This window comes from Papio anubis, chromosome 14, assembly GCF_008728515.1.
Source record: "Papio anubis isolate 15944 chromosome 14, Panubis1.0, whole genome shotgun sequence".
Taxonomy (NCBI): domain Eukaryota; kingdom Metazoa; phylum Chordata; class Mammalia; order Primates; family Cercopithecidae; genus Papio; species Papio anubis.
The window spans coordinates 37,302,544-37,318,767 of record NC_044989.1 but is presented as its reverse complement, the minus strand read 5'-3'; the positions used below and the strand labels follow the sequence as shown (position 1 = coordinate 37,318,767).

General features: G+C 43.7%; 1 protein-coding gene, 1 long non-coding RNA gene and 1 pseudogene across 9 annotated transcripts in view; 1 reads left to right on the top strand and 2 right to left on the bottom strand.

Annotated features, from left to right (window-relative positions):
• Positions 1-857: 857 nt before the first annotated feature.
• On the bottom strand, positions 858-7,224 carry LOC108581602. 3 transcript variants are annotated; one of them, XR_001894020.3, is made up of 4 exons: positions 7,131-7,224; positions 3,923-4,151; positions 1,738-1,774; positions 858-1,189 (listed from the first exon to the last, which is right to left on the bottom strand). It is a non-coding gene; the product is annotated as an uncharacterized LOC108581602 (long non-coding RNA). The 3 variants fall into 3 exon arrangements; XR_001894019.3 differs by lacking the exon at positions 1,738-1,774; XR_004178219.1 differs by lacking the exons at positions 1,738-1,774; positions 7,131-7,224 and adding an exon at positions 6,204-6,373.
• Positions 6,370-16,224, top strand: part of EIF2AK2 (eukaryotic translation initiation factor 2 alpha kinase 2) — a 54,128-nt gene continuing 44,273 nt past the window's right edge. The window contains exons 1-2 of one of the 6 annotated variants that reach the window (XM_003908511.4): positions 6,384-6,494; positions 15,295-15,460. The gene's annotated coding sequence lies outside the window, so the exon portion shown is untranslated. Of the gene's footprint in view, positions 6,495-11,658; positions 11,677-12,650; positions 15,461-16,224 lie in introns of those variants that run through there. The other 5 variants (XM_009184001.3, XM_031655080.1, XM_009184002.4 and 2 more) reach the window with 5 other exon arrangements.
• LOC103876858 lies at positions 15,001-15,790 on the bottom strand (annotated as a pseudogene).

The following is a 16,224-nucleotide window of genomic DNA, read 5'->3' as shown; positions in this document are numbered from 1 at the left end:
AAAATTTTGAAATATTAATAGAAATAAATATTCAGCAGTTAAAATAAACGAATTAGAGCTATGTGTTTTAAGTAAATACCTTTTTAAATTTTAATTTTATTTATCATGATTATTTTTGATCCCTAGTTTGACCATGGTAAAGTAAATAAGTCTTAAAATACATAAGAATTACTTAATGGATATGAGGTTTCTTTCTGGGGTGATGAAATGTTTTGAAACTACATAGTGGTTATGGTTGCACAATATTGTGAATGTACTAAGTCCCCCTAACCATATGCTTTAAAAGGGCTAGGCTGGGTGTGGTGGCTCACACCTGTAATCCCAGCACTTTGGGAGGCTGAGGTGGGCGGATCACCTGAGGTCAGGAGTATTCGAGACCAGCCTGCCCAGTATGGTGAAACCCCATCTCTACTAAAAATATGAAAAATTAGCCAGGCGTGGTGGTGGGCACCTGTAATCCCAGCTACTTGGGAGGTTGAGGCAGGAGAATTGCTTGAACCTAGGAAGTGGAGGTTGGAGTGAGCCGAGATTTATGAATTAGAGCTATGTCTATTAAGTAAATACCTTTTTAATTTTTAATTTTATTTATTATGATTATTTTTGATCCCCAGGCTGACCATGGTAAAGTAAATAAGTCTTAAAATACATAAGAATTACTTAATGGATATGAGGTTTCTTTCTGGGGTGAAACCCCAGAGATTGTGCCACCACACTCCAGCCTGAGTGACAATAGCAAACTCTGCAATAGCAAAACTCTGTCTCAAAAAAAAAAAAAAAAAGGTTAAAATGGTGAATTTTATGGTATGTGTATTTTACCTCTTTCAAAAAAATAAATACAAAAACCAAGTTTAAAACATAGAAAGATTTTATTTTTTAAAATAAATGCATACAGAGGTAATACCCTTTAAGTCACAAATGTGAATGACTTAAATGAGTGATTATCTCTGCTGAGAAGAGGAAGAGGAATAGCATCAGGGAGAGGAACACTGGGGCCTTCATCTGTCTCCCAGTATTCATTCAACAAGCATTTGTTAAGCAGCATTTGATATAGTGGATTACGCTTTCCTCCCAGAAAAAGGTTTTTTTTTTCACTTGGCTTGTAGGATTCCACGTCTCCTTGTTTCCCTATTAGCTGCTGCCTCTCAGTGTCCTTGCCAGTTCCACTCCTCCTCCATGGCCAGTCATCATTCTAGAACAAGGATCAGCAAACATTTGTTGTGAGGGATCAGATAGTAAATATTTTCAATTTTACTGGTCATGCAGTTTCTGTCACAATTACTCAACACAACTCATTTTAGTGTCAAAGCAGCCAAAGACAATATATAAATGAATGAATGTGGTTGTGCACTAATAAAGCATTATTTACAAAAACAGGCAGCAGCCCAGTTTTGGCACAGATCTAGTCCAGACAATGAAATAATTAGTGAATAAAACAGTCAAAAATCCCTGTTCATGTGACCTTACATGTTCGAGGAAGGAGACAACAAAGACAATGAATCAATAAGTTGTATTATATAATAAAAGGCTATAAGTGTCATGGAGGGGAAATAGAACAGAATGAGGGGGATAGGGAGTGACGACAGGGTGAGAGTAATGATTGGAACTTAAATAGTGTAGTCAGGGGGCTTCATGAGCAAGTGACGTTTCAACAAGATCTGTGAGTTTTGCAGATATCTGAAGGACAAGGTTCCAGGCAAAAGGAAGAGCAAGTACAAAGGCACTGAGACAGTAGTATACCTGGCATTCTTGAAAAATCACAAGGAGGACAATGTAACTAGGGAGAATGAAAGGGGGGCGGAGAAACAAGAGACAAGGTTAGAGTGGCAACCAGAGTCCAAGAAATATAGTGTCTTGTAAGCCCTTGATGATTCTGGGCTTGACTATTTTTTTTCCTTTTTTTCCTTCCTTCCTTCCTTCCTTCCTTCCTTCCTTCCTTCCTTCCTTCCTTCCTTCCTTCCTTCCTTCCTTCCTTCCTTCCTTTCTCTCTTTCTCTCTTTCTTTTTCTTTCTTTCTTTCTTTTTTGACAGAGTCTTGCTCTGTCACCCAGGCTGGAGTGCAGTGGCATGATCTCAGCTCACTGCAACCTCTGCCTCCCAGGTTCAAGCAATGCTCCTGCCATAGCCTCTGGAGTAGCTGGAACTACAGGCATGCACCACCAAGCCCAGCTAATTTTTATATTTTTAGTAGAGACAGGGTTTTGCCGTGTTGGCCAGGATGGTCTCGAACTCCTGGCATCAAGTGATCCACCCACCTCGGCCTCTCAAAGGGCGTGTGCCACCACGCCCGGCCTTCCTGCTGTATTTCACATGATGAAAGGGACAAGGCAGATCTCTGGGGCCTCTTTTATAAGAGCACCAGTTCCACCACCCAAAGGCCACACCTCCTAATACCATCACATTGGTGTTTAGGTTTTAACTTATGAGTTTTATGGGGGACAGAAACATTCAGACCATAGCGATGATTTTATAATAATGTGCATGTGGGGACTATTGATAAGAAGATTTTATAAGTAAGCAAGACAAATTACTAAAGCAGAAACATCTGAGGGAAAGAGCCACAAGAGATGTGGTACAACATAAATATGGACCACTCTACAATTTCCAAAAGCAAGAATAATAGTTATTATTTTTCCTCTGCTAGTAAAAAAAGAATTAGGCCGGGCGCGGTGGCTCAAGCCTGTAATCCCAGCACTTTGGGAGGCCGAGACGGGCGGATCACGAGGTCAGGAGATCGAGACCATCCTGGCTAACACGGTGAAACCCCGTCTCTACTAAAAATACAAAAAAACTTAGCCGGGCGAGGTGGCGGGCGCCTGTAGTCCCAGCTACTCGGGAGGCTGAGGCAGGAGAATGGCGTAAACCCGGGAGGCGGAGCTTGCAGTGAGCTGAGATCCGGCCACTGCACTCCAGCCTGGGTGACAGAGCGAGACTCCGTCTCCAAAAAAAAAAAAAAAAAAAAAAAGAATTAAGAATAATTGATACATACAAGATTGTTTTATCTGTGTCTGATTAGTTGCTTTACCATTATACATTTTGATCTAAAAGTCACTGTGAGTATTAAAAGAGCTAGACTTATGGGATTGACTATAGGTCAAAAACCGTATTGATAATCACAAACAGTTATGTAGTAAGTAAGGCCTTGCTGAGAAGCCCATGTGGATAAACTCACACATATCCTCCATTCCTGCGATCACAGCCTCTTTATTTGTTAGAACTAGCACTGGTATAGCTAGGGAAAAGGCTAACAGAAGTCTTCTTGCTCAACTGCTTCTCAAAAGCCTCTTTAGAAGTGGGTGCCTTTGGTGAACATTCACAAGGAAGCCCGATATGCAACAGCCACTGGCTCCATACAAGCCACTGAAGGAGGGGCCTTTGGAGTTTCTTGGGGGCCATGGTTATGGAGTAAGTGACTAGGTTGCATAAGATGAATCGACTCCAATATTCCTGACTCCCTAAGTATTTTTGATTTCTTTATCTGCATTACTTGGCATTACATGTTCCTTTAGTGTGAGCTGCCACTGAGCTCAGATTATAGTAAACCAACTGGGCAAACTGGCTAAGCGCTCCCACTGCTAGAGATAGTACATCAACTTTCTTTTCTTTTTTTTCCTTTTTTCTCGCTCTGTTGCCAGGCTGGAGTGCAGTGGCACGATCTTGGCTCACTGCAACCTTCGACTCCCTGGTTCAAGCAATTCTCCTGCCTCAGCCTCCCAAGTAGCTGGGATTACAGGCACATGCTACCACGCACAGCTAATTTTTGTATTTTTAGTAGAGACGGGGTTTCACCATGTTGGCCAGGATGGTCTTGATCTCCTGACCTCGTGATCCGCCCGCCTCGGCCTCCCAAAGTGCTGCGATTACAAGAGTGAGCCACCCCGCTCAGCCTCAACTTTCAACTTTCTTCGTGTCATCTTTAGACTCACCGTCATGCCTGTTTCTTGCTTTCTGTTGCTCTTTTGTTGTGTAAAGCGTCTCCCCTCAATCAGATCTTGTCCATATCCTCTTGGAGTGCATTAGCATCTGATTCTAGTTCTAGGAGTGAAGGCACAGGTAGAGATAGGGGATTTGGAGAATCAGCACCTCCTTGCAGGGTGACTGTTTCATGCTCTTCAATGTAGGCTGTACCAGCCTTATCAGACAATGGTGGGAAGCCTGTGGAGACACAGCAGAATTTAGGAGGGCAGTGGCACTTGAATTCATTCAAATCCACCCAAATTCCCAGGACTTCATTCTTTCACAGTCAATGCCCTCAATGTTCATAGAAGAGACCTGATGAGGCTGCAAATTAAATTTATATTGTAATTCTAGGCCGGGCATGGTGGATCACTCCTGTAATCCTGGCACTTTGGAAGGCCAAGGAGGGGAAATCACTTGAGGTGAGGAGTTCCAGACCAGGCTGGCCAATATGGTGAAACCCTTCCCTACTAAAAATACAAAAATTAGCTGGGTGTGGTGGCGCATGACTGTAATCCAGCTACTTAGGAGGCTGAGGCAGGGAAATTGCTGGAGCCTGGGAGGCAGAGGTCGAAGTGAGTCAAGATCGTGCTACTGCACTCCAGCCTGGGTGACACAGCGAGACTCCACCTCAAAATAATTATATTGTAATTCTGGTACCTGCAGCACCAAGCTTTGCACCTGGGGAGCCCAGATGGTAGGGAATTGGGCTCCTCAGGGAGCCCAATATGCTCACACTCTGCCCATTCCAAGAGGTTCACCCATATCGTATCATTCCCCTAGACCTCATCACCAACTCTCTGATATCATTCCTTCCAAATCTTTCCCCAGTAGAGAAGGCAGATTTTACATCACCCCTGAGGCTAGGAGGGTTTTCTGGTGCAGTCATAAAAGCTTGCGTCCTCTGATCATGCTTGAGCTTGTCATTTTTCATTCTTTAAGCTCTCTTGGGCAGTTCAGGGGCTCAAAAAGTCGGAAAAACTTGTCCTTGCTACTGCCATTGCTGCTGCCACAGCCACCCCAACACCCACAAAGCTGACAAATGGACACCCAGCACTGTCAGAGTTTTCTTGTCACCTGGAAATGCCACAAAAAATGGTTCTACCTCATGTCCACTTTCTAAACCTCCCGCCAGTGCTTTACATTTGAGGGACTTAAGCTATGCCCAGGACCTGAGCTACAGTGTAGATTTTAGTTGTTGATACCCTGCAATGCGGGGTTGTAGGGGGATGGAGAAGGGAGGCTGGAGTAGATGGCTGCCTAGGTATAATGTTCTTTTTTTTTTTTTTTTGAGATGGAGTCTCACTTTGTAGCCCAGGCTGGAGTGCAGTGGCACGATCTCAGCTCACTGCAACCTCTGCCTCCCAGGTTCAAACAATTCTCCCTGCCTCAGCCTCCGGAGTAGCTGGGATTACGGGTGCCCGCCACCACGCCCGGCTAATTTTTGTGTATTTTAGTAGAGATGGGGTTTTGCCATGTTGGCCAGGCTGGTCTTGAACTCCTGACCTTAGGTGATCTGCCCCCCTCGGTCTCCCAAATTTCTGGAATTACAGGCATGAGCCACTGCACCGGCCTAGGCATAATATTTAAAGTATATTTGAGGTCTGTCTTGGGACCACCTCCCTCTCTTATCCCAGCTAAGATATTGAGAGTACAGACTCCTGGTTATAGTTCTAACTCCGCTGCTTACTAATTGTGTTAATCTAACTCTTCTGTGCCTCAATACTCATTAGTCACTGTGCCAATGACTGTGGAACTCTGTGTGACTCTGGGAGTGTGTCACAGTCCATCAGGTGAGTAGAATTTCTATAAATCGAGGACTACTGGTGTTGGACTATAGTAGGAAACTCCCTGGGGTACTGTTGGGAGCAGGTGGCTCTCTTTAAAAGCAGGACTGGCCCGCAGGTGCTTTTACAGCGGCTGACAAGTGTCTGCTCATGAGTGAATGGATGGGTGGGAGCAGAGTGAAGGAGATTACGCCCCCAGGCCTCGCATCCCCAGCCTTGTAAAAGTGAGGGGGCAGTGGTGTGGCAAGTGGGGAGGGGCGCCTTGGTGTTTACAGGCCTGGACTTTAACTGAATCCTGGCTTTCCCACTTACGAGCCGCTGGACCCCTAGGTAAGTTCATTTACTCAATTTCCTCTATTGTAAAATGGAGCTGCTAAGACCCATCTTCCCAACCCCTCTCCAAATATTTGTGTTGAGAGTAAGTGGAACCCTTGATTCCAGAACCTAATGCAGCCAAAGTCACCTGCTCCAGGAGCCCCGGGGCGGGGAGGGGGAGGCGGTTGGGGGTGCGGGGTCCTGGCCGCGCAGGGGCTGCACATGGGTGACAAGCCCGCCCGCCAGTGCCGGCCGCCGGCGCCTCTCGCGAGCACTCTGGATCCAGCGCCAATTTACCCCAATCCCGTAGCAGACGAGGGCTTGTGCGAGAGGGGGCCGGGCGGCTGCAGGGAAGGCGGAGTCCGAGGGGAAAACGAAACTGAGAGCCAGCTCTCCCGAAACTGCGGGTCTCCGGCCGGCGGCGGCGGTGGCGGCGCAGGTGAGAGGGGCCGGGGGCAGCCGAGGGAGCGCAGGGAGCAGGGGCCGGGGGGCCACGGGATAGGGGCTGCGGGCCCAGCCGGGGCGGGACCCGCCGATCCTGCGTCCCCAGCTCAGGACGCGGAAGCTCATCCGAAGCCCCTGGCCCCAGCTGGGTCAGCTATGGGAGAGCAGTCCGAGGCCCACAGCCCGGGTGTGGGGCCCTCCCTGAATCCAGGGAAAGGATCGTGGAGCGGGATGGGGACTGAAAGCCATTTTCTTCCCGCGAAGAATTTTTATCAGTGCAAGTAACAAGTATTTCCTAGGCAGCGGTTGTGGGGCTGGGTCTAGTGGATGATGAATAGGCCTAGTGGCTTGACATATGGAAAATACGGAGGCCTGAAATACTCATAGACTGGCTGAACAATCTCTGGCTAAAAATCTCTTGCATGGAGAGTTGCAGTAGTTTCCCAATTGCCTGGCCTCGGTTCCTGTTCCCACTCCGTCTCCTTACCCCCGAACCTCCACCCCCTACCTCTTCTACACACCTCAGCAACTGGAATGTTCCTTTAAGTAAGAACCAGACTCTGCCCTGCTCAGACCTTCCCCATAGCTTTCCTGTCTCGTCAGAATCCTATAAACATTTATTAAGGCTCACCGGCAAGGTCCCTTGCACCCCCTACTCCGGCCATGCTAGCTTCCTTGCTGTTCCTGGCGCACAGCCAAGCATCCTCCAGCCTCTAGGCCTTTGCACTGGCCTGTTTCTTCTTCCTGGAAAGCTTCTCCCCCAGATACTTGCATGGAGAAACCCCTCCCTTATCCTGCACTGCTTCCCATGCCAGCTTATCAGAGCAGCCTTCCTCAAACAACCTGCATATGCGAGAAACCCCACTCTGCCCTTGCTGTTCCCCCTTCCACTACCTCAATTTTCAACATAGTAGTTATCACCTGGTGATAACTTTTCTTTTCTTTTTTCTTTTCTTTTCTTTTCTTTTCCTTTTCTTTTTTTTTCTTTCTTTTTCTTTTCTTTTTCTTTTTTTTTTTTTTGAGACAGATTCTCACTCTGTTGCCAGGCTGGAGTGCAGTGGTGCAATCTTGGCTCACTGCAACCTCCGCCTCCTGGGTTCAAGCGATTCTCTTGCCTCAGCCTCCCGAGTAGCTGGGATTACAGGTGCCCACCACCACAGCCAGCTAATTTTTAAATTTTTAGTAGCAACGGGGTTTCACCATATTGGCCAGGCTGGTCTCAAACTCCTGACCTTGTGATCCCCCACCTCAGCCTCCCAAAATGCTGGGATTATAGGCATGAGGCACCGCGCCCGGCCACCCGGTGACATTTTCTTATGGGTTGTTCCTCCACTGGTAATTTCAGAATTACCTATAGCAGGGTTCACTAGTATAGTCCCAGCACCTAGTACATAATAGGTGCTGATTAAATGTTTGCTAAATTAATGGTAATTCAAAAACTCCCTTTTGAATTCCAAAATAATGAGGCATCCTGTTGCCCATGTTTCCTTCTTTCCTTCCTTCCTTCCCTCCCTCCCTCCTTTCTTTTCTTTTTCCTCTTCTCTTCCTTCCTTGTTTCCTTGTTTCCCTCTCTCTCTCTCCCTTCTTTGTTCTTTTCTTTCTCCTTTCAAGATGGAGTCTCACTCTGTCGCCCAGGCTGGAGTATAGTAGCTTGATCTCGGCTCACTGCAACTTCTGCCTCCAGGGTTCCAGTGATTCCCCTGCCTCAGCCTCCTGAGTAGCTGGGATTACAGGCACACACTACCACACCAAGCTGATTTTTATATTTTTAGTATATTTCATCATGTTGGCCAGGCTGGTCTCGAACTCCTGATGTCAGGTGATCCACCTGCCTCGGCCTCCCAAAGTGCTGGGATTACAGGCATGAGGATTACATGGCTCCATGTTTTCTTTAGTACTAAAAATGCCATGCCAGATGGAAGGTAAAAGACAGGCTCTCTGATGTCACTTGGAAATTTAGAATCTTGGACAGATTATGCATTGTTTTTCAGTTTGCTTATTTGAACCTGGAGATCCTGAATACTTGACCTATAGTTTGTTTGTTTGTTTGTTTCTTTGTTTGTTTATTTTAGATGGAGTCTTGCTCTGTTGCCCAGGCTGGAGTGCAGTGGTGCAGTCCCAGCTCACTGCAACTCTGCCTCCAGGGTTCAAGTGATTCTCTTACCTCAGCCACCTGAGTAGCTGGGATTACAGGCATGCACCACCATGCCCAGCTAATTTTTGTATTTTTAGTAGAGACAGGGTTTCCCCATGTTGGCCAGGTGACCCACCCACCTCGGCCTCCCAAAGTGCTGGGATTACAGATGTGAGCCACCGCCCCCCACCGTTTATTCATTTATTAATCAGATGCTAGTTGAAGGAATGATCTATGTGAAGCAATGTGCTGGCCCTGGAGGGGGCTAAGCCTGCAGGGCGACTATAGTCGCTGGAAGGGAGTGGAGGCATAGCCGAAGTAATGTCTGGGCATTAGTAAGATGGACAAATATAATTTTTTAGTGATTATGATGGAGGTTTCTTCCAGATGAGTGAATAAGATGTAGAATCTGCTCCCCAAATAACTCACTAATTAGTTTAAAAAGCAGTCAGGGCTGTGATGAAGGTTGGGCAAGGTGGAGTGGCAAGCCCATACTAGCTGACCCTCCAGCATCAAAGAAGGCTGTGTTGATCCTGATTGATGAGTGGAGATTGGGAGATTGGTGGGTACAGAGAGAATGCAGATATTGCACTATACATGTAGAGGAAAGCAGGTGACAAGTCCTGGATGGGGTATCTGGAGATATTTTGGTACTCATTCATTCATTATTGAGCCTGGTCCCTTACCTCTAGTAATTCAGGCTCTATTTTGGAAAATAGAGCTTATTAAATAGGTGATTTTAATAAAGGGGATGAGCACTGTGGAAGAACCTGTGAAGGAGTGTCTGGGATTTTGAGCTGAAATCTGTAGGAAGTAGAAATTGACCAGGCCAAGAGAGCGGAAGGAGTAGAGTCAAGGGCATTTTAGCAGGGAGCAGGTTGGACAGAGGCAGTTAGGAGTTCAGGAGAGAGTCCATGGTGGAGGCATGCTTTTGAGAACCATCATTGTGTCTGTGGAATTTAAAACCACAGACCCGGAGGTGATCACCAGGGGAGTGAGTCTAAGTAGAAAAGAACAAGTCTAAGGACCAGGCCAAGTGATGCTGGAATATCTAGAAAAGGGGAAGTTAGCACCATAGGAAGGGTTAAAAAAAATAAATAAATGGAAGAAAGGAAGTTGAAGAGGAACCAGAAAAGGAGACAGAAAAGGAGTAGCTTGTGAGAACAGAAGAAAACCAGGGCCAGGTGCCGTGACTCATGCCTGTAATCGCAGCATTTTGGGAGGCCAAGGCGGGCGGATCATCTGAGATTAGGAGTTCGAGACCAGCCTGGCCAACAATGGGGAAACCCCATCTCTACTAAAAATACAAAAAAATTAGCCAGGTGTGGTGGTGGGCGCCTGTAATCCTAGCTACTCGGAATGCTGAGGCAGGAGAATTGCTTGGACCTACCTGGGAGGCAGAGGTTGCAGTGAGCCAAGATGCCACCATCACACTACAGCCTGGGCAACAAGAGCAAAACTCTGTCTCAAAAGAAGAAAACCAGGAGAGTGGGTGTCTTAAAAGTCCAAGCTAAGACAGGGAGAGGAGAGAGAAGAGGATGTGCAACCACATCAACACATCAAATGCTGGTTGTAGGTTGAGTAGAGAAAGACTGAGAACTGACTACTGGATTTAGTGATGGGGAAGCCATTGGTAACCTCGACAAAAACAATCTCAGTGGCTTGTGGAGACTGCATGATTGAATTGATGTGTGTGTGTGTGTGTTTTTCTTTTTGAAATGGAGTTTTGCTCTTGTTGCCCAGGCTGGAGTGTAATGGTGCGATCTTGGCTTAATGCAACCTCCGCCTTCCTGGGTTCAAGCGATTCTCCTGCCTCAGCCTCCCGAGTAGCTGGGATTACAGGCATGTGCCACCACCCCGGCTAATTTTGTTTTTTTTAGTAGAAACGGGATTTCTCCATGTTGTTCAGGCTGGTCTTGAACTCCCGACTTCAGGTGATCCACCCGCCTTGGCCTCCCAAAGTGCTGGGATTACAAGCGTGAGCCACAGCACCTGGACACTGAATTGATGTTTTAAAAAGATCATGATGTGTCTGTATTAAAAAAGAAAACAGATAATAACAAGTGATGGTGAGGACGTGGAGAAATTAGAACCCTCGTGCATTGCTGGTAGAAATGCAACATGGGTGTAGCCACTGTGGAAAACAATTTGATGGTTCATCACAAAGTTAAACAGAATTACCATGTGATTCAATTCCACTTATAGGTATATACCACTAATATTCAGAAGTAGGGACTTAAACAGATAGATTTATACCAATGTTCACAGCAGCATGATTCATGATGGCCAAAAGGTTGAAATAACCAGTGTCCATTCATAAATGAATGGATAAACAAAATGTGGCATATACACACAATGGAATATTATTCAGCCTTGAAAAGGAAAGAAATTCTGACATATACTACAACATAGATGAACCTTGAAGACATTATGCTAAGTGAAATAACCAGACACAAAAGGACAAATACTGTTTGAGTCCACTTATCTGAGGTACCTAGAACAGGCAAATTTATAGAGACAGAAAAGAGATTAGAAAATATAAAAAATTAACCAGGCATGGTTCCCACGCCTATGGTCCCAGCTACTTGGGAGGCTGAGGTGGGAGGATCGCTTGAGCCCAGGAGTTTAAGGCTGCAGTAAGCTGTGATCACACCACTGCACTCCAGCCTGGGCAACAGAGCGAGACCCTGTCTCAAAAAAAAAAAAAAAAGAGGTTAGCAGAGACTGAAAGGACTGGGAAATGGGGAGTTGCTGTTTAATGGGTACAGACTTTCTATTTGGAAAGATTAAGAGTTCTAGATGTGGATGTGGTGGCAGCTACACAACATTGTGAGTGGACTTAAAGGCAGGGAATTAATACATTGAAAAAGAATACATTTCATGTTATATATATTTTATCACAATTTTAAAACATAAAAAAAAATTTAAAAAAAAAAATCACATTGGTTGCAGGGTAGAGAAGGAATTGAAGTAGCTGTCGGAACTGGTTCTGAGATTCTCACAGCAATCCAGGAATGAGGTGGTGGTGACTTGAACTAGGATGGTAAGTGTAGACATCTTTGGGAAGTAGAAAGATTTTGATGATAGGACTTAGTTATAGATTAGAAGGCAGGGAGAGGAAATGTCAAGGATGCCTCCCAGATTCATGGCTTTCAGACTTGGATAGATGGTGGAGTCATTTCCTGTGAAAGGAAACTTCAAACCAGCTTGGGAGAAGATCATAAATACAGTACAGGATATTTTGAGTTTAAAGTTCGTTCAAGATGTTCAAGTGGAGAATTTGGGTAGAGAGATCTGGAACTCAAAGCGGTTCATAAGGAATATGTAAATGTTGGAGGTAATGGCATATAGATGATCATTGAAATCATGGACATGAAAGAAATCACCTTAAGGAGAAAGTATAGAGTGAAGAGAAGAGGATTGTTGGACCATGCCAGCATTTAGAGCCTGCAAAGATTAAGGTGTGTTAAAAAGAGTGGCCCGGCCAGGCGTGGTGGCCCACACCTGTAATCCCAGCACTTTGGGAGGCTGAGGCTGGTGGATACTGTAGCTCAGGAGTTGGAGACCGGCCTGGCCAACACAGGGAAACCTCAAAAATACAAAATTTAGCATGGTGATGGGCACCTGTAGTCCCATAGTCCCAGCTACTTGAGAGGCTGCAGCAGGAAGATTGCTTGAACCTGGGAGGCAGATGATGCAGTGAACTGAGATCACGCCACTGCACTCCAGCCTGGGCAACAGAGTGAGGCCCTGTCTCAAAAACAAAAAACAGAAAGAGTGGCCCGGGAAGAAAGAAGATCAAAAGAGCTTTCCAAGAAGAATTAACAGTTTTACAGGATCTGATTTCTGTCTTTATGGATTTACCTATTCTGGAAGTTTCATATAAATGGGAATCATGCAATATATGTGAACTTTTGTGTCTGGATTTTTCATTTTGCATAATGTTTTTGAGATTTGTCCATGTTGTAGCGTGTATCAGTACTTCATTTCTTTTGTGACTGAATAATATTCCACTGTGTAGATATATTTCACATTTTGTTCGCCATTTATCCATTGATGGACACTTGGTTTGTTTCCACCTTTTGGCTATTGTTAACAGTGCTGCTATGGACATTCCTGTCTAAGTATTTGTTTGAAAACCTGTTTTCCAATTCTTTGAAATACCTAGGAATGGAATTGCTAGGTTTTATGATAATTCAAAGTTTACCTTCTAGAGGAACCCCAGCAACTGTATCGTTTTACATTCCTATCAGCAATGTTTGAGGGGTCCAGTTTTTCCATGTCCTCACCAACACTGATTTTTTTATTATTATTTCCTGATTATTATTATTATTGCCATACTAGTGGGTGCGAAACGGTATTTAGTTGTGGTTTTGAATTCCATTTCTTTAATGACTCATGATGTTGAGTATCTTTTCATGTGCTTATTGGCCATTTACATATTTTCTTTGGAGAGATGTCTGTTCAAGTCCCTTTGCCTATTTTTTAATTGGGTGGTTTGTCTTTTTGTGTTGAGCTGCAAGAATTCTTTATCTATCTGGTTACTAGACCCTCATCAGATATATGATTTGCAAATATTCTATTCTGTAGATTGTCATTTTATTTTCTTCATAGTGTCCTTTGATACACAGAAGTTTTTAATTTTGATGAAGCCCAATTTATCTCTGCTTTCTTTTGTTGCTTGTGCTCTTGCTGTCATATCTAAGATTTTATCACCAAATCCAAAGTCATGAAGATCTACCCCATATTTTCTTCAAAGAGTTTTATAGTTTTGGCTTGTACATTTATATTTTATATCCTCTAAATTTTGTTGATAATTTAAATCATTGCTATAGACTTGGTCCAGTGAGACCTATCAACAGAGGTCTTAATTTACATAGTGGTTAAATTGTCCTAAAATTGATTTCTGCAAAATTCAGAGGGGAGATTTTTGAGATGTCATAGGGAAATCCATGTCCATACAGTTAAATCCTTCATGATTTCATACACTTATTTTTTTTTAGTATAAAACTTTTTTATTTGAAGAATCATTGGGGAGAAGAGAAATATATTTTAGCACTTAGATATGTAGAGCGTTTCCAAAATAGTTTAGCACTCAACTAGTCAGTTCTATGAAAATCAGTTTTCCCTGAAGCACGCATTGCTCCCAGCTACAAGCGGTCCTCATATTGCATGGTACTGTGGGACCAGAAAAATGGCCATGCAAAGCAACCTTAATAATCAATGGGGAAAATGATAATTGTTCCATGACCTTTAAAATTCTCCTAAAATATTTAAAACTCTTAAGATCAGTTGTAAATGTAGAAAAAATGCAAAAAAGTTTAAAAATGTTTAGTTCTCTGTGAAAAGTAGTTTGAATAGAGATTGCCTTTTTTCCTGCCAAGTAACTTAGGATACTGAGTAAGCATCTTTTCTATTCATGGTAAACTGTCATACTCCTTTGAAGTTTGGGTCAGCTTCTACCCTTTTATTGCTTGTGTTTCAATGCTGTGAAGTATTTCTGTATTCACATTAAATATTCTTTAGCGTGAAGTTTTTTTTTTTTTTTAACCATCACTTCCTCTGGGACATATTTATCTTTATTGCAATCACTTTTCTTATTTGTGTTGATAAGTTTGCCTTCGCTAAGCTCCTACGAGTGCACAGCAGCAAGAACAACATTCCTGTAATCAGTGGCTTCTTCTACAAATCCATTTATGTTTGATTCAAATTTCACTTCCAGTGTTATCATTTTTCATTGCTTTGCTGGACTTTCATCTTTGTTGGCCAGTTCTTTCAATGGTTCACTTCTATAAAATGTCAAGTGGAGGACAAAGAGACAGTGTAACAACGTGCTCTGCTGTGAGTGAACTGAATAACAGATGCACAGGGACCAACCACTGGAAGAATTTGAAAGAAGTAATACAACCGGTCACTGATCATGAAGCGTATCTGTTATTTACATCGTGATTTGTAGACTGAAGAACTAGCAGAGAAGTTTGTACTTCATGTAATTACTCAGAGTTATACTGTGCTAACTAAAATTTTAACCTAGGATTAAACAACACCAGTTTCCTTCATGGTAAGGAAACTGGTATTTAAACTAAACTTAGGTCACTGAAATTTGTGCACATGGGAACCGTGCAAATCAAGGACTGCCTATACCCTACTTGTTTATACTGGTCCAGACAGGCTTAACGCTGACTACTGAGAAATAGCCTATCTGAATTTATATGAAATAGTGAATCTTAAAGCACCCAAGATGAAAAATTAGTGCACATTGAGGTGGTTTTAAAATCTTTGTCGTTTGACAATCAAGCTTAAAATGTATCTTAGAGTAACAGAATTTTAGAGTTAAAGACCTTTAAAGGCCGCCTTGTTTGATACCACAGATTATCCAGCATGTTTATTATGAATTATTTCTCCTCCTTCAATTTCAGTTTGCTCATACAGCCACTTGCGATCACAGCGGCATTCAGCTCCACACTTGGAGGCAGGACAGCGCAGGCAGGACAAGCATAGAAACATCCTAAGCAATCTTCATCGAGGCAGTCACAGGGTTCCATCCCACTAAAAATCAGGAGACCCTGGCTATCATAGACCTTAGTCTTCACTGGTATCACTTGTCTGTCTGAACCAGCGGTTGCATTTTTTGTAAGCCTTCTTTTTTCTCTTTTACCAGTTTCTGGAGCAAATTCAGTTTGCCTTCCGGATTTATAAATTGTAATGACCTCAAAGCTTTAACAGTTCTTCCATCTGACTCAGATTTCCTTCTCTGGCGGTCTTCAGAATTGACATCCACACTTCTGTGATTATCTGCTTGCATTTTGGACATAGCTTCTAACCAGGTATAAGCTGTCTTTTGAATTTTGCACTCAGAAAACTGGCATCATCTAAGGCAATTACATGCAAATTTTGGGGGGCTAGTTTTTTGTGTATGGTAATGGGTCACAACACGACTTCTGTAAATCCTCAAATCTGTCAATATAAATTTTTATGTGATTAAAGCAAATTGTATTGTTCCTAGAAAGTGTCATTCCAGTTCTGAGTTGAAGTGAAAGCATATTATTTGATGACAGTTCTTGCAAAGTCTTAAAACCTGTGTGACGAGTATAGTAGGTTTTATGGCACTCATTTGTAGTACGAAGCTGGACTCCAACTGAACATCGATCCATCATTCTTGATTCTGACATATTTTCCTTGTTTTATTTTGTCCAGAGATCTAGGTCACGGGCTGATCACCCTTAGTTTGAGCTCTCCTCCACCCGGCTTCGGGCAGGATCCGCGTCCATACAGGCTACACCCGCCCACCCGTTTCCCAGCCTGTCCCCGTGCTACCACTCCACTTTACTTATTACATATACTCTAGACTTTTTTCTTCTAAACATAAAACATTCTATACTCCTGCAGCCTTTTTACTTCTTTAAGCAGGTAGACAAACATGTAGTTGATACTAAGTGAAAGCACAGGGCAGAGTTAAAGAGAAGGACCCCCTTTCACTGACCAGCTGAGTTTTTTTTTCTTTCCTTTATTTTTTAAAACAATTCTGAAATTGACACGGGGTTTTGCCATGTTGCCCAGGCTGGTGTTGAACTCCTGAGCTCAGGTGATC